The sequence below is a fragment of the Molothrus aeneus genome, chromosome 5 (assembly GCF_037042795.1).
Source record: "Molothrus aeneus isolate 106 chromosome 5, BPBGC_Maene_1.0, whole genome shotgun sequence".
In the NCBI taxonomy this organism is placed as follows: domain Eukaryota; kingdom Metazoa; phylum Chordata; class Aves; order Passeriformes; family Icteridae; genus Molothrus; species Molothrus aeneus.
Window position 1 is genome coordinate 26,496,754 of NC_089650.1, and position 18,535 is coordinate 26,515,288.

The 18,535-nt window shown below is 39.5% G+C and overlaps 1 long non-coding RNA gene across 1 annotated transcript; it reads left to right on the top strand.

The window, feature by feature from the left end:
• The first annotated feature begins 1,503 nt into the window (after positions 1-1,503).
• On the top strand, positions 1,504-18,535 carry LOC136556832 (uncharacterized). Its single transcript, XR_010783706.1, has 2 exons — positions 1,504-1,649; positions 17,646-18,535. It is a non-coding gene; the product is annotated as an uncharacterized lncRNA (long non-coding RNA).

Sequence of the window (18,535 nt, forward strand, 5' to 3'; positions counted from 1 at the left end):
TCAACATTATTTTGTCATATTTGTGATCTGAGCTTGAAATCTGTTAATTGACATGTGAGGCAGTTGCTAACCATCTTTGTCATTTATAAAGCCTTTTGTAAGGGCGCTGTTTTTCTTTCTTCTCTATATGTGGTGAATACTGGAGTAGGGACTTGAATTTTTGCTGTGGGAATGTGAAAAACACTGGAAGCTGCTCTCTGCCAAGTTATTTCCCCAAGGATCTGCTTTACATTCTGACAATCAATGACCTGTCAGGTGTGGTTATGCACCATAGCAATGATATGAGGTCAATGAGATGAAAGCAAGGTATGTATTCCCAGCAGATCCCAGCTATCTGTTTAACACTGTCAAACCAAGTTTTCTTTGCTGAAGAGCATCCTTTTTCAGTTTAGTTTCTTTTTAGATTTGATTAACTCTGGATTTGCATCTAATCTGTGACATTCTAACAATGGTAAAAATATTCATTTGTTTTGCTTTGTCTTGAAAAATACTAAGCTACATGTTCTGCTATTTGTCTTTTAATATAAACCCATGCCTGTCCGTGCAACTCTTCCTCATATAAAGAGTGCAAAAAAAACCCCAAAAAACAAATATGTTCTTTGCTGGAATGGTCATTAGATGTTTAAGTAATCTGCTTTACAGTAATATAAATTTACTGTCTCCTAAACACATAAATATTTCCTTAGAAAAAGCCACCTTACAAATATAGCACATTTATTTTCCTTGCAGTTCCATATTTGTGAAGCAAAAGATGTATGAATTGGATATGTAAAAATCAGTATTTTTATATGGAATCACTTCTCATTGTTTTATGGAAATCCTGCATCTCACCAATGTTTCCAACCTCTAGATACCAGAGGAGAAAATACTTCAAATGGATACAGGATTTTCCATATTTTTCCCTTAAAAAAACCAAAGAAGCAAACAAGCAAAAAAAACCCAAAACAAAAAACAACAACAACAAAAAACCAAAACAAAAAAAGAGCTCTGTTTTGTTATTTCATGACTGAGAACTGCTAAGGATTAAGAATAAACACGCACTTGGTACACTGTGTACTGCATACAGTGTAACAGTACAACAGCATTTTTAGCTACTGTGTGTATCATATTGAAAGCAGAAGACAGCAATGATAACACAGAAACTAAACAACTGGATTAAAATATATTTATTAAGTTACAAAAAAAAAATAGAAAGAAAATAGAAAGAAAAAAAGAAGTGTTGCTTTTTGAGGGGAAACAAGAGACAATGAAATAACAAGAAACTAAACCCAGAGCTTTTAAAAATATATGTTAAAAATATCTCCTTTAGAAATGCATATGAATCCTGTCTGAAAGCTGCTGCAAGATTTTGTATGAAAAATCTGTTTTGTTTTCATGATGTTGTAATCCATCCTTTATTTGTTGCCTTGCTAAATATAGTTCAAGCACTATCATTTGAGCATAAGTTAGTGTACGTCTGCACTGTGATTCTTTTCTTTTTGCAGATATTTTGAAATCATCTGTTGATTTTCTGTGCTGCAAGATCGGCATGTGAATCATGCCAGCAACTATACTCCATGTTTCAAAAACATGTAAAAATGTTACAGTTCTTCAAACAGAAGAAGCAGAGATATGGATTCACAGTGGAATGCTGGACGAAGAACACAAAGGTGGGATGTAAGATGATGCCCTCATCCTTTAGTGGGGGAAAATTTGTAGCTAACCTATGAAGTTGGTACACAATTTGAGGAAACGAGCATCCCACCCATTTTTTCTTTGTATGCTCTGTAGAATTCATATCCTTCCATTTTTGTTTTTTGTTTCCTTGAATTGTGCCTCATAACTTATTGTCATTGCTCATTAGCTGTTGTTGTGTTGGGAGGGCTGTCCAGACAGTGACCCTGCATGGTAACAGCTGAGCAGTTCAGAATAGAGTCATAATTCATGGTGACCTTTAATGAAATGTAAATCTGAAGAAAGCTGCTTTTACTTTACCATATCTAAAAAAGTGAGAACTATTATTATCTTTGGACTTTGCTGTCATAGTATTTAAAGAGACTCTGAAGTAGAGGAAATACATTTTCTCATGGGACCCTACTACTATCATTGTTTTGGTGAATGGGATACATCACTTAAACTCCCATTTTCCGCTGGCCATCAGATTTAGGAGCTGGTTGACCAGTTCTCATCCATTGCTCCTGCATGTTTTACAGGGAATTCTAAGAGCTGCAGCATGCTTGCACATTCCTTTTTCTCCTGGAAGGGAAAGTCTATGGGTAACCTATGAATGCAGTGCCATTTGCATTTTCTCTTTCTAATTTTTCCCATTTTCCCGATAGCAGCAAGGAAGTACCGGGTCCAGCTGCCTTTCTCCTTCCTGCTGCCCCAGAGCCTTTCTGTACTGGCAGTTTGGGTTGCTCCAAACCAGCTGGCAGGGAAAAGCATCCATGTGACAGCCAGGCAAAGTGGCAAAGGGGAGGTGGAGGCTGGAGCCAACCCCTCTCCAGGGGAGCAGTTTCTGGGCAAGCTGCAGGCTGCCCTCAGTGCACCTGCCCGCAGTGAGGGTCTGAAGGCTTCGCTGCTGGGGAGACTCTCCCTGCAGGAGGGCAGAAAGCACTGGGGGCCACATCCTCAGCTGCTGCTCTGCTCCACTGGGACAGTGAAACATGGTCCTGCTTTCATCAGGTGAGCAACTGAGCCTGAAGGCTAATTAAGGATTTTATCCCTGATCCAATTTATCAGAGGGTGAAATTAGCCTCTCCCTCCAGACGAATGTAATGCCAAGACCAACTACTCACCTCTCCAGAGATCAAGCCCCTCCTGGAGCCTTTCCCTCTACTCCCCGAACTGCTCAGTGCCCTGTGCCCTGCAGCTTCATGCTGCTCCACTGTTTCCCTGCCCCAAACCTTGGTAGAGTGGGGTTGTGCTGGCTGCCCACCTCCCTGCAGAAGACACCGCATGCTGCCTCCCTGAGCGGTGTCTCGTCCAGGTGCCATAGCCCGAACAACAGCTTGTGAGGCCACTAGGGTAAAATGCTGCCCATCCAGCCTATCAAGGGGCCTTATTTTACCCATTTGGTCCTGAATGGGGAATAAATGTTCATTGAAATGACAAAAGAAGTGCCATCCTATTGCCTGAAACAGATGGGAAACCTACTTGCATTGGCCATATTGCTTTTGAGCGGTTCCTAGTTCATCCACATAAAAATGTCTGTCCCGTGAGCCTTAGACCTCCTGTGGGCAACTCATTTGGGCTACCACACAAATCTGTCTGGTGAAGACTTACTGAATAGATCTGGCTTGCTCATATTTCTAAGACTGAGCAAAGGACTTATTTATTTGTGACTGTTCTCTCCATTTGTGTGGTGCAGGGTTGGTTACCCAAGAAGGCATTCCTGCCACGCTCTAAAATGGGGACGATTATCTGTGTGCAGCTTGAAAATAAAGCTGTGTCACAGCACCTGTTCAATCCCATTACAATGAAAGCCAGGATGGCAGGAGTAGAGCTGGAGCAGACTATATAAGATGCAGTTTTATTTTAAGTGAAATTCAAAACGTACCACTAGGAATAAACTCTTTCTTCATAAAGCAGTTGCAGGGAAGGGAGAATATATTTTCCAAGCAAATTGCGAAAGTTCAGGAAATTCTTGGCTCACTATTTGTTCTAAGTGATCTAAAGGAGAAGGAAGAGACTCTATCCAGCACAAATCATATTTTTAAGGATTTCCCAATATTGCTTCCTGTCTTTGTGCTTGTGAAGCAGATTGTATATAGAAATAAAACAGATTTACTTTATCTTTTCAGAAGAAAGTGTCTGCTATATAATTTGCTGGCTCTCGTTTGTTCATTCATTGAAAAACAGCAGGAAAAGGGCTTTTGTGTTAAGAACAGTCAAGGTCAGGGATTTTTGTTTTTGATGTTGGCTGCCAGTAGCTTGCTTTCTCTGACTACTGTTTCCAAGTCAGTTTGGATAGCAATCTAGTTGCTAGCTTACAGGGAGATATTTCACAGTTACAGGTCATCTGCCGTGAGTGCAAACTAGAAAGAGATTTGTGGATCAAATTAAATGTCTTGTACTCAGCTCCTATTCATGCCAATATCAAATTAAGATAATTTAGCCTACTAAAGGACATGCAAATTTCTGACCCTGATGCTGCAAACTCTTCTTTATGCACACTCACCTTTAGAAACAGTGTGAGCAAAAACTTTATCTGTGTGACTTGGTTTACAGAATCAGAGCCTTTCACATGAGAATTCACTATAGCAAATACTTATTTTCATGGTAAGCAAATAAAAATAGAAAACAATGTTGTGATTTTATAAAGAAAAGAACTAATGTTCTGCAAGTGGACATTTTTCAAGCCATAGTACCTTGACATTGCACAATTGCCCTTACTCATTCACAGTCAAACTACTGTATTTCTAAAGTCTCAAGTTAATGGTTAAAGGAAAGTAAAAGAAATCATCAGACAAAATATCTATGTCATAAAATGTCAGTATGAAAATCTGAGCATTTCTTATGGAGCTTATTTTTCTGGCAGCAGGACATTTGGGTGGCAGACAGGCACAAAGTAGAAATCTGCTGTAGTTTATTCTGTGGCCTGTAAACCCAAGCCACTATGTAAGAGTGCAACTTATACATCCACTGACAGCTCTTGTTTAAGCCCCTCAGAAGCAGTCTGTGACACATAGAGAGATTTCACTTTTTCTCACCTTTTAATGTAATTCTAAAGATTTTGTGAATATATCAATTAGAGATTTCCAGCAATGGAAAGCAGGTTTCAAATGCTGGAGAAGCACAATAAATCACCAGCCATATGGGCTTTTGTCATTAAAAGAAAGTCATAATAAGACAAAAGCTGAAGTAAGTTAAAACAGCTGAACAGTGATTTTAGGCGCTCTTATGCAAAACTCACTACCTCGGTTTATTCACAGGAAACTTCTTTAGAAGACTGAAAGAAAATCTTTTTCAACTCTTTATTTCTTGGCTACCTCAGAAAGAAAGCAAAGTAAAAGCCATCTCAGTGACGCTTTTCATGCTCTGCTTACTTTGTTTTCACATGAGATCCTGTCTGCTACCTTTGTATTTTCCCCCTGCTTTTTAGAGGGCTCCTTGTGCAAAACAATGAGGAGTCCTGATAACAACAGGCAGTTGCTCCGAGGCCTAGTTGTTCAGCAGGATTCACTCCAAGAAATTGAGAGGGGTGTGTTGAGTCTTTTTTCCATCAGCAGCCTTTACAGTTAGCGGGCCAGATGGCATGAGACGGGCGCAAAAAATAACGACAATAAATAATACTGCAACTTACAACGTGGACCAAGCTCAGTTACTTCCACTTCATCTCACTGTTTGGAAGTGCCTTTGATGTATAAAAGCACCCCCTAAGATAATGAAATGCGGTGGCAGCTGGCTAATGGCTGGGAAAGTGCAAACCCTGCATTGAACTCTTCCCACCAGGCTATTCAGCGCCCAGGCAATGTCAGTCTCAAGGAGACAAGGAGACGGGAAGAAACAGAGGCTTGTTGCTGTGCAGCATTTGGGCTTCTGGGCAGGCTGCTGTTGGTGGGGTGTTATTTGCCTTGCTGAATAGAAGTGATGTGCCCAAGGCAAAGGGAAAGTTTTTACTTTCTTAACACATTAACCTTGCAAACTCTGTCCTAGAAATGTTAAATGAAGCCATAGGGTCACACTACTTGAAGAGATACCGCTCTTGGGTAAACTTTAAAATGGACTTTTTTTTTTTTTTTTACACTACAATCCCATCAGTCATGCAATCAGGGTTAGTTTCCTTTCAAGCAGGACTATCTCGTGGCTCGGTTCCATGGGCAATAAAAAAATAAACATGTCCAGACTTTTCTCTCAGCTGCTCCAGGCCAAAATGTGGGCCAGGGTAAATGACAAAGATCCAAAATAGACAGCAGACACAGACAAATATGAAAACCCTATTTGTTCAGGAGCTTTAAAACAGTAGGGGATTTATTCCTCTGACACAAAGGAAAGTTTCTGGTCTCTCCGTTAAATGATCCTGTGTTAATAATATTATAATGGGGTCTGACCCTGCAAATACTTGATTAGATGTGCACTCATCTTCATGCATGTCATTAGTTCTGCTAACCTCAGTGCCAAGGTTTGTCACCAGAAAGTTCAGAATATGCACAGACTTTGCAAGTTTGGGCTTGCCCCTGCCAAATGTGGCAACAGCCTGTCTCAGCAGGAGGGGTGCAACAGGAGATTTGCAACAGGGTCTCATTGTAAAAAGAGTCAGTGGTGAAAGTCACATTTACCAGAATAAATATTTAGGCAAAAAAAGAGATCAGGGCTTTTTTTTTTTTAATATGTGGCAGGAAATTGTTATTTTTTTATAGTTAAATTTTGGAATTTACACACATTCACACACTAAAATTCAACTTGCCAACAGTCTAGATTCAAGGCCTGAAATATTCTGAAATATTACTAGTGTTGGTGTTATGATCTTGCAGGCAAGGGTCTTGCATGACCAAATGATCACATTGTGGCACTCTAATCCTCAATATATAAGCCCACAATTGTCTGAGAGCTGCAGTAGCCTGCAAATCTCATTGGTTTAGGAGGATGCAGAAGATTAAGAAGGGGATATTTTGCATACTTTGTCTCAGATAAGTGCCCAGATCCACAGTCAGGGCAAGGCTGCTCTGTGTGTATTTTGATTGACTGTATATCACAGGTGTATTAATTATTGTCACTTGGGCTACTAGATACTGCATCCTGCAGTACAACTTCAATACATTTCCTAACAGTAAACCTAAGTCAATGTTAGCAACATTTTTCAGTGCCAAGAGGGAATAGCTCTGTTTAATGCTAAGATTATGGCAGCAAACTTTTGATTTGTTCCTTATGATCCCTTATTCTCACAAAGTGTACTTGCTTTTTAGGAAAAGTCTTTTTGTTTCATTTCAAGAAATCCCAGCTGGGGTGGAAATATTGGCTCTATCAGTCAGCCTTTGACCGTTCCCTCCACTGAGCTTGCTTTCTAAATCTGGTTTTGAGAGCTGTTTGCTTGACAGACTGCTTCACAGACTTATGATTGTTTGTTTCTGGCTCATTTTGATTGCTCTGCTAATCTCTAGACTTTGGCCTTGAGGCTATTATTTATTTTGTGCTTTTATTGATGTTTGTTATTTGAAACTTTGTTTTCAGTAGATTTGTGCCCCCTTTCTAAACCACTTTTCTGATTAAATTTTGTTGAAGAAGTTGGTGGATTTCTTTACCTATTTTCCCCTCTCGTTTTTCCTCCTTCTAATCGTTCAGTTGAGAACTCACCTGCCTTTTGTTTGTGCCTGCCTTTGTGATTTATGTTCAGATTAGAAGGAGCAGCTGCATAGCTTTTACTTTTATTAGTTCTTCTCAGTGAGTCAGGCAAAATATTAACCACCCATGAACTGCTCTCCCAAAACCTCAAGTGAATTACAATAGAACTTTTGCCTCCACAGTTCAGAAAAAAAAATTTTTATTCTTTGACTGTCACTTCACCCAGGCCTTTTGTGTGTGTGTGTGTGTATGTGTAGATATATCTGCTATAAGGACAAAATAAGTTAAAGTATCAGAATACATGAAATTAGCTTGGCCTTTCTGAAAATTTGTCTAACATTCTTTTTGCAAGAGTTAGAGCATGAAATTTAAGTTCATATTTAGGCCTCATCCCTGCAATGCTGGGAGCTCAGTGGCATGAATACAATACACCCAGTTCTTCCTGAGCATTCTGCCTTCCAAGGCATTTTGGTTCTTAGCTCTCTGATTCTTTACATTTTATCTACCACAAAATGTAGTTTGATCCTTTTTATATCTGTTAATAAAGCGGTTTCTGTCTTGATTTGGGTGATTTACAAAGTTTTACTCTTTCTCAGTGATTGAGTATTCTGCCTTTTTACATTTACTAGCTTTGTCAGTGCCTTAACCTTAATGGAGAGCTAGCTTTCCTACAGTTTATACATAATAATCTTTGATGTGGGCCTTTCTTCCTATTAATACATTTCAAAGATATGTTTTACTTCTCTTTAGGGCTCAGGGTCAGTGAGAAGAAGGGAGAAGGATGTAATATGCCACAGATTAAGCTAGGTTCCCCAAAGACCAATTATTCATAGCAAATTTCAGTTATTTTACAAAGTTTAGGGTACTGCATTTCAATTTTTCTCATACCTGAGGCTTCAAGACCTTGGCCACACAAGAAGCTGAATGGCCACAGAGACAGCTAAAGCCAATGGTCTCTGCAAGTATTTTATTTTTTTGGGAATAGGACAAGATGTTCAAAACAGAAGCTTCAGTGGGGATGGGTTTAAGTGCGGAACACTGCTGACTTAAAAGCTTAAGTGCCTAAAATATGTGATCCCAAATTAACTGATGCATAGTTAGTGGGTTATTTTAAAATGTATTTCTTGGCAAAGAACGGTAATGGTAGAATATGCTAGCCAATATTGAATTTACCCAAGTCTGTGTCCACATAATGTGTGCTGAGGCTGATAAAGAAGACAAATAAACTGTTTTTCCTGTTAACCATTGCTCTTTCTTTGTATAACATTTTGAATGGTTGAGTACCCCCTGGTAGGACCCTGGTTCTTGAATTTTGTTTTTCTAATTATGACATGTTTCATAACAGACAGCAAATGTGTGTGGTGATTGTGTTCATCTCCTGAGTGATCCCTGATAAACTAATCCAAGTTAGAATTTCTGTTGCTTCTTCACATTTCAGCTACCTGCAGTGGATTAACCTTGCTCCTTTTTTTCCTTGCAGTGAGAGCTTAGGTGGTTCCCCCAGTTCTAATTGGGCTCTTTTAGCTTCATTTCTGTCCAGTTATGTATAAAAGCATTTGCCTCACATTTTTCAATGGCATGTTAGCATTCATAATTCTTCTGAGTCATGCTTTCTAACCTTCTGACTGAATGGCTTTCTGGATTCATTTCCATTGCTCGTGTTTTGTGAATTTTTTGCCACTTCCATTTGCACTTTTATTAGTCCTCTCACCTTTACCTTTTATAATGTTTTAAGTGATTCTTTTGACACTTGGGGTTGCTGAAGTGATGCACAGGGTGGGTCCAACTATCTTTTTAGGGTGATATAGTGATGGTCTCTTGAGGTCTGAACTGCAGCCTGAGCTCATTCCAAGCTCCACTTCATTCTGACGCAGGTTTCTTTCAACCACTGCAGCTCTTATATTAATAACTGGATTGTAAGCATAGCTGGTTTTTGGTCCTTCATGTGCTTTTGATGCTAATTCTACTTTAGGATTTTGTGTTGTTTTGATGTGACTACCTTAAATAAAGTTTCCTAAGATGTGCACAGACTTGCTTCAATTCTCCACATGCATTTTGAGTTTTGTCTCCTAGCCTGAGTCTGTCAGAGATGCATGGCATTTGATATGTAATTTCTTTCTCTAGGAGTGAGACTCAACATCCACTGTAGGGCTGACTTCAAAGTGCAGCCTCTATGGAAATTTAGCCTACTTACACCAGGAGATCTATGAGTCACTATATTACAGTATTAGCTGCTGGAGTCCATAAAGAATGTGATAGTCTTCTTCACAAACAACACATTTAGGTGGTTCATTTTTAAAGGGAAATAAAATCTGAAAAGCATAACTTCTAGTGTCCAGTAAAAAAAATCCAATCTAAACCCAAACCAACAGCACAGAATGATTTTTTGGATTTTTTTTTTCATTTTACTTTTTAAATTATGCTGAATGCCTTTTCACACTAGTGTGGTAGTGTACCTTTGTGCCACCAAGTCAGAATTTCTTCTGCAAATTTATGTGGTAATTGCCTTTGAGCTATAAGTGCTCCAGAGCAGACCTGGCCTTTCCAAAAGAAATCTTCAAGGGTATTTCTGTTACTCTAATTCACTCAAAATGAGCTGCTTAAAATCTCTGGACTCTCTGACAGATGAAATGGGATTGATTGGAAGACACTCTGTTCTGCAAGGAACTCCTTTCAAAGGACTTATTACCAGTAGAATGTAGACACTCAAAGCAAGAACAAAGTAAAACTACCAGCTGTCAGCTAGAAGGAATAACTGAGAAAAGGAATGAAAAGCTGAGTGTGTACTTGATAATTAATCTGTAAGGTGCTGCAGTCTCCACTTAGCTTTTATAGTGTCTAGAGAGAAAAAGATGTAATCCACCACCACGTATATTGCTCTGTTATTCCAACAAGAGGTTGCTAGGCCCCACCTCTTCAAAACTTGTGCACATATTTAATCTTCTGACTTTACAAATGGTGAAATTAGGCATTTAGGTCAATCTCTGCATGAAAAAGATGTGGGCTTTTTTGTTTTTTTTTTTTGTTTTGTTTTGTTTGGTTTTTTTTTTTTTTTTTTCGCATCAGCAAAAGTAAACTGCAGGAGGAATCAGGGAAGATTTCCAAACCATTGTGTTCAGACTTGCATAGAGGGGTTCCTGAAGTGCATCTTCCTCAGATTTCTCTGCTGCTCCTGAGTATCAGGATTGTGATGGATACACATGATTCTATTTGAGTTAACTAAAGTGCTTTCTAGTGAATTATTCTTTTCCAGTAACTAAATTTTCAAGAGGAAAAAGAAGTTCTCACTTGTGAGAAAAACACAGAAAACCCACTCATTTTGGAGCGAAAATGAATAATCTGCTTTGATTAAAAAACCACAGCATTCTATTGCTCAGATATTAATTTTCTACAGATATAGCTCCTGCTTAGGGAGGCTCTGCAGTACACCTTTCCCTTTCAACGTTTGTTATTGCTGTGTTCATTTAATTTAACAACAAGGAACTGAAACATTACAATGTGGAGTGAGGAAAGACAGCCTTTTAATACCATTTGGTTGTTTGCCAGACATTTTGCAAGCATTCCTGTTAGGACATATTACCTGAGCGTATATACTACATTATATATGTACAGCATATTTATATTCTTACAACATGTTTAAACTTCTCAGTTATAAATGTCTTGTACGTCTAGATTCTCCTGGGAAAGCAAACCTGCACAACCTGCCCTTGTCCTTCTTCCTTGGCAAGGTTAATGTAGCTTTTGTCATGTAGGGGGATCTTGAAGACAAGGTCAGCACTGCACAGCAGCTTGCAAATGGGTGTGTTCCAAGGGGAGGGGGAGAAATCAGAGAGGAAAGCTGAATGGCTTATGTGTGATGAAAAGATAGAAAAGTGGTAGTTAGAGATCAAAGTGTGTTGATTCATTTGTATAATTTGGCCTCAATATCAAACACAGGTTACAGTTCACCAGGGGAAATTTTTCTGTTTGTCTGTTCTCCTCCCAAAAAAGGGGGAGGGAAGAGGAATGGAAAAAGGAAGTAATTCTCAACTCTAACCAATCGTTTTAATTGTAGCAGAGCTCAAGTTGGGAGTATCTGGAGCATTGCTGAGTGACATATTCCCTGCCTGTTTGTTTTGCTTTGTTTTTTTTTGTGAGGGGATTTGTTTGGTTTTGGTTAGTTTTGGTTTAGTTTTTGGTTTGTTTTGGTTTGGGTTTTTTATTAGTTTTTTTTTTCTCTTCCTTTTGAAAGGGTTGTAGTAAACTATTAAATATGAATGTTTATCACATAATGAATTTTGCATTTTTTTCATCAAACATGAGACAAGTTCTTCAAGATGCTTTTCTTGGTAAGAAATGACAAAGAGTGCCAATGGGAACGCTTATATGATCCTTTATGTTTTCATGCTTGAAGGACGTGAACAGTGAAATTGAAGCTGCAATATTCCAGTAGGAATGCACTTTATTTCTTCTTCCTCAACAAGATCCTACATGTACCTATTACTACTGAACAGAGAGTTCCTTCTCATGCTTTGCCCAAGACATTAAAAAAAGACCAAAAAAAGGCAAGCAAAAAAACTTCCCACATTAGGTTCAAGAAAAAAGGAAATAAGTTGTCTGTAGGGAGACTGGTGCATACACTCTTAAAATCCTGTTCCTACTGAAGTCTCTCTGAAATTTTTGATGCTATAAAGCATGGCCACACTTTCTTCACTGACAAGGGAAACTTGGCCTTCTATTTCTTTGGAAAGTCAGTTTTAGTCTTTGCTTTATCTCATCAAGGGGCTTCTAGAACAGCTGTGTGCCGCAATGTTATGGAACATTTTCCTGTGCTGTGGGCCCATGTGGCCTGATGATGTTTTGTCCTGTAGTATTTTCAGCAGCTGCAAATGCCTAAGGAACATTGCCCTGGGAGAGAGAGAAGGTGTGCTGCAGGCATTGACCCTGCATGGACTGTTTACAGCAAGCACAAGGCAACAGGGAACTCAGCAGTGTTCTCATCAGTAGAGCTCTTCCTTTGCCAAGATATTTCCTGTTCTCTTGCAGTGCCACCACATTGCAGACTCACCCTATGCCATTGTTCAAACAACATGCCTGAGCAACAGATAATTTTGTTCATTGGCCCAAATCTGAAAAGCTAGAGGGGAGGTGAGAGGTGAGTCCAGTAGAAGGGAAGCCACTCAAATTTTAAGCTAAATTCAAAACCTAGAGTTAAATTTGTGGGATGTTCAACATCTTTTCCTGGTCAGCTGGATTGTTTTAAAGCATAAAAATGTTATTTGTAAAGAAACAGTAAAAATTTCATTCAGGAAAATATTGAAATAAACACCTTTTCAAACACAAGTCTTTCAATTTTAAAAGGATCTTAATACTAATGTCGATAGTCACTATTTAAATGTTTTCCTGTTGATTTTTGATCTCTTCCCCTGTCAGATCGGTAAAATATGAATTTCTTTCCTTCTCTTAAATTGCCTGGAACTTGTGGGGAGAGAATCTTTTTAAAAAGTTCTGTTTGCAAAAGATGGGCCAAATAATATATTTTTAAGCCTAATGATTTTCATCCTTCCTGGGTAAGCTGTAAAAATATCTGCTTTTTTTTTCCCAGAAATTCCTATTCCGTGAGAAGCATTCCAATCTCCTTTATCCAAAATACTACTGCTTTATCTAAAAATGCTAATTTAATTTCTGTGCATCTTTCTTCCTGCTCTAATGGAAAGCCCCTCAAGTATATTACCAACCCTGCTACTGTTTGCTGTATCAGTTCCATGTGCTAATGTGATTTCCTGTAAGAGGAGATGAGTATGTTTGTTCTGCAGTGAAATCAGGGAAAAAAAGAAAGAGAAAAGCCTGACCAGTGCTTTAAAGAGAGTAATCTCAGTGGAAAACATTAAACTGGTTCTATAGTATGAGTGTTAGATGTAAACTCTTGGTCTAGCACAGACTCCAGACTTTCTCTGCTTTTCTGGCCAGTGAGGGATGTTGTTTCTGCCACCTGTTTGGAGACAATTGTGCAACTGGGACCATGGAATGACGTCCAGTTGCCTTTTTTAGAATATGAATAGGACATTTGAAATTGGCTGTGCTGAGCAGTTTGGGGCTGAATCACTCTGTAGACTTGCCAGAGAAAGCGTTTAGCTGATGGACATGAGCCAAGCCCACTGAATCTCACAGCAAGGCTGTTTTTGGCCTTGGTAGGCTGGGGCTTAAGCTCTGTATGAATGACAGTTTCTTTCCTGGAATTATCAAAAAAATCTTGTGATTTTTAGTTTCTGACTTCATTTTGCCAAAGTGTTTCACCTATGTTTTTTCAGTTTGAGCCACCACTGCCTGGTTCTGCTCTTCCCTGCTCTGAAAGGGGTGTTAGGTTTGATGCTAACGTGGATGCTTCATCCTGAAAATGTCAGGGGTAAGGAGCAGTCTCAGAGCTCAGCTGGCTGAACTGCTCAGTACCCACTGTCCACTTTTACTCACTTTTCATTTCTGAGTGTGTGCTATTTTCAAGTGCCTCAAATACTCTCAGACTCCAAACTATTTCGGACGTGAGCATGTCATTTCCCTTCCTTCTGCTGCAATCACAATTGGATCCTGCAGGCACTTCCCATAACAGGCCTCAGTTATCAACGGCAGGAGTTTCAGTGTATTTCCCTTTGCAAAGACTTCTGCTGCCAGATGGGAGTTGTTACTTGTTTATGTCAGGCTGTGAGTAATGCCCTTTTGCTAGCATTGTACACAATGTTTTTAGGTTTTTTGACATTTATCCCTCCTGTTGTTAGACAATGTTAGCTTTGCAAGTTGCAAAGAGCAATCCTTTCCCCTCAGGTGTCATTTTTACTGCATTTTGCTCTTTTTTTTTTTTTTTTTTAGATTATTTTCCAATTTTAAAGGTAAAAAGAATAGACAAAAATAGAAAAATTAACAAGCTTAGAGGCCTTTCCCAGTCTGCTACTCACTGCTGTGAATAGATGTTAAACATAGATTTGTGTGCCCACTTTCAGTCTTCTTAGATGCCATTTCTTTTGAGTCTCCTTTAGATCTGTTACAGCAGTGTTACTGCTTTCATGCTATTTTCCTTGGTTTTGTGGCATGCAACCTAAATGGTACCAGCCCCAGCATTTCTGTTAAATGGTAGGATGAGCCCTTTCTCTGCAGACCTCACTCCATCATAATTCATATAATACGACCTTATCTTGTGGGCCACTGAGCATGTCCTATGAGAAGAACATTTAAACCATGCTTATTTTGAATATTGACTTTCAGTATTTGGTCCATCACTCTGAGGTCATAACTTGATAATGAAAACTGTCCATTATAGCTTTAGAATCTCTTTCATTCTTTTTCCTTTCCCACATAGAAGAAATTTTTTATCCTTCCATTTGATTGTTTCCTAACTTTTTTCTGTGTTTTTATTCCGACAAAGTTGGCTTTAGCATGACTGCATAGACTGTAAGGCACTATACATTGCTGCAATGGTGTAAAAACTGTGGAGACACCTTCAGAGCCAAATTATATACTTATGCTACATTTCTACACAGCAGATGGACAGTCCATGCCTACCAGACTATTTCCTTGCGTTGCTTCTTGTACATAGATATATGAAAATCTGCTCCAATAGCCCACTGTGAAGAAATGTCCCAATTTCACACGGTCCCTATGGATCAAGCTCCCTGTAGATGTGCTAAGAAGATGGGTGATTTTGATCTTCCACAGTGACCAGCTCAAAACTGTCTATTTTGTAAATTTATAGTCCTGTACACCTTTTCCACCAAAACAACATGTCCTGTTGCATTGCATTAGAACCTCCCTGGAATGCTCTTTCTTGCTTCTGTTATTTTTCACAAACCTCTTTAAAATAACCCTTAACCCTGAATATGTAGGTAGCATCTGCACTGTGCATTCTACAATGACAGCTATTTTAGGTGAAACTTGTCAGAACTTCTGATTACATTCTAATTTTGTGGTTGTTCTTTTGTCTTTAGCCACTTTGAAGTTTCCTCCCACTTAGGACTGTGGAAGGGTTTGTGAAGAAAAGAAAGAAATTCAAAGAAACTGTTGACTGTTGTTAAGACTGTGCCTTCTCTCTAGAACTAATTCAGCCATAAAGAAAAATAAAGGAAAAATATGCCCTCAGGCATGCTTTCCCTTATGCATACACTCACATCCCATGAAAATATTTATCTGTAAATTAGCAGCTTGGTTTAGTGTTGTCTCTCAAGGTTATCTGGTTGCAGGGTATAGCATGCACTTCATAATAAGTGAAAAACAAGTTCAATCACTGGAATTCTGTTATTTTCAGCTGCAATAAGATGCAAGATCAAGGTAACAAATTTTATTTCCAGCTGGAGCTGCAGGGTAACAGGCTGCTGCTGGTTTTCCCTGCAGACAACAGCAAAGAACACATTTTGTGTCAAAGTAATTGCACTAGCAGGTGCCGTTGAGCAACTGTGTTTTGGTTGCGACACTATTGTGGCTCATTGCTTACCACAAATGTTTACGTATAAAAAAATTTAGTTCTGCTTTTAAATTCCTATTCAACTGACAAGGAAGAATAGGGTAGAGGATGATGAAGAAATAACTACAGCTTAAAAGGGAGCAAGCCTCCTTCCCATTTCTGGTGGGTGAATACCACTGTTCCATCACAAGTTCTTCCGCAGGTGTTTATCACAGCAGCCATAAACCGGCATTCAGTGCTGGCAGCATGAAGAGCTGTAAGGACCAGAAGGGATTGTTGCAATGGGATGAATGCTGATATCATTATGTCACATGTTTGGGGAATAATGTAATTTCATGCACCATATTGTCCTGGCTGAGATCCCCATGTCCAGTGGACTCTCTTCTTTCCTGCCTTTCTCGTGTGCTCCACCACAGGGCTTGGCAGCTCCTGCTGCAGGAAGAGCAGTTGGGGAGAGGTGCAGTGAAGGAAGGGCTGGCAGCACAGCCAGGGAGCCCACAGCATTTAGGGTGCACAGAAACACTGATGAGCTTGGTGTAGGCTCCTCCTAGTCTTGTGAATCCATGTAAGTTTACTTGCTGAAACCACCACCTGCTTGTGCCAGGCCCAAGATAATGTTCAATTTGAGCATTTCAAGGATGTGGGCAGCTGCAGAGGAGGACACTCGAAGAAATGCATTGATGCCTCAGGCTTTAGTTTTTATATTTTTCAGATTCTGTACTGCTTTGGTGTGTAATTCTGAGCTTCATATTAGGGGATAGTAATCTCTTTTCACAGTGTAGGTAGAGAAAACAATTCCTTCTCTAGCTGAGGACCAAGGACAAATGATCCAAATTTCAGGCGCAAGAGCATAAACAACGGTGGACTGAAGAGAGAAAACAAGAAGGATGGGACTAGCTATAATTGGACAATTGGACAATTAACTCCAATATGCAAATGGACCAGAACTTTTAAAAGTGTGAGACCCCATGACCAGTCATCCCTTTTGTGAACATATTGGGTTCATCTTGGGTGTAGCCCTGGCTGGGCTCTTGTGCTGCCCAAGGTGTATTCACTGAGGCCTTTTAATAAATACCTACTTTATTATTTAGCTCCATCTAGTCTCTGTTCCAGGTAAGCCTTCACAAGGCATCAGCATGAGCTGAGATACCCCATGTCTGAGCTGAAAACCTTGTGTGAGATGCCCCGAAGGTGTGCTAACATGTTGCAAGTATGTACACTGATGTAATAGGACAGATATAGGATCTCCTAAAGATGGATTCACCAAATTTAAATTTAACAATCTAAAAATGGGACCAGTGGCTTTAGTACTGTCCTTTGTGCCCCCATAAAACCAATACCCACCTCATACTGTTTAACTTAGATGTCTATATCAAAATTAGTGTGTATCTCTTTTTGGAAGCCAAACATTTACGCTTGCATCCTGCCAAATGCATGCAGTATAAACACATCGGCTCCTCACAACACACTGAGAGCAGTCTGGGAGCAGAGCAGAAATCCAACAGTGTTGTGCTCTTTTTTGTCCACACCTCACCTCTCTGCAGCCCTTCCTCTATCACAGGGCTGTGAAGCATCTCCCTATGACTGTCCCATTCCCAGCCCCTTTGTTTTCATGCTAGTGAGAATGAAAAATGCAGTCATGGTATGGGAAGATGCTTTCATTTTGGGCGATATTTGAAATTTGTTTTTTCAAGGAAACATCCCTGCACTTTTGCTAACAGCTCTTTAGATGCATAGCTGTGGAGGAGTTCCCTTGTTCTTGTCTGCTTGGCACCTTTGCTGCCCTTAGAGCACTCCAGTTTGTTGTGATTGCCATTGCTTTGTACTCTTCAGAGCACAGTGTTTTACAGTGTTTTACATTTAATAGTTTTCTTACACAATGTCCATGATACAGGTTATCAATAGCGTTTGTATTTTTATTTCTTTTGCTTCCTTTTTCCCTTCCCTTTAACAGCTAAATGAAACTGCCAAAGCTGTCACGTGTTTCAACCGAATAGCCACAATTCTGTACTGCTGTGCAATGCTTTCCCTTTCCCCTCTCCCCACCTTAGATGTCACATTTCCTTACACTGACATGTGGTTGGAGTGTGGTTGGAATGTGGTTGGAGACTCCTGGCATAGACTAACATTGGTCTACTGAAGGGAAACAGCTGAGAACCACTTTCCACCAGGACAAAACTGCTGCATCCAGAGGGACACCAAAGGCATTACCTATCTGCTCATGCCAGTTTCTTTCTGACAGAAGACATGGCTGACCAGTAAACCTCGGTGCTTTTGAAAGGGATTTCCTCTTTTGGGCTCTCTGAATGATTTTGAGGCAACATCAGGCTAAGAAGACCTCTGCTATCTGACATAATTTTACTTAGTCATTTTTGGGGCACTTGATTGATCTTAAGATATTAATTTTTGTATATAATAAGGCTAAAATGTACAAAATATGGTACTGGTTCTTTTTCTAGTTCTTATGACTGCTCTTGCTTTCAGTTCTGTAGAGGAAATCTAATGCTTCAGATTGGGCTATTCTGTTGAACTTCTAAAAATTGCCTTCTCCCACTGTCAACAAGTATGAGCTTGGACCCGCCCCTGGGTGCCATTCTCAGGGTGCAAATTTGCCCTGGGCACAGCAGTGAGGAAATCTCAGCTTACAGTATGTGCATCTCCCCTCATCAAACTGAAAGCCAGGCCAGTTCACTAGACATAAAATCTAGATTTTCTCAAATCTTGCAAGACATTTTGTTAAAACTGGAGGCATGGAGTGACTAATAAAACTGGATGAGAAGAAAGTGTATAAATTTTATCATCTAACAGCAAATTTCATTAAAAGGATCTGAGGGATTATCTGAA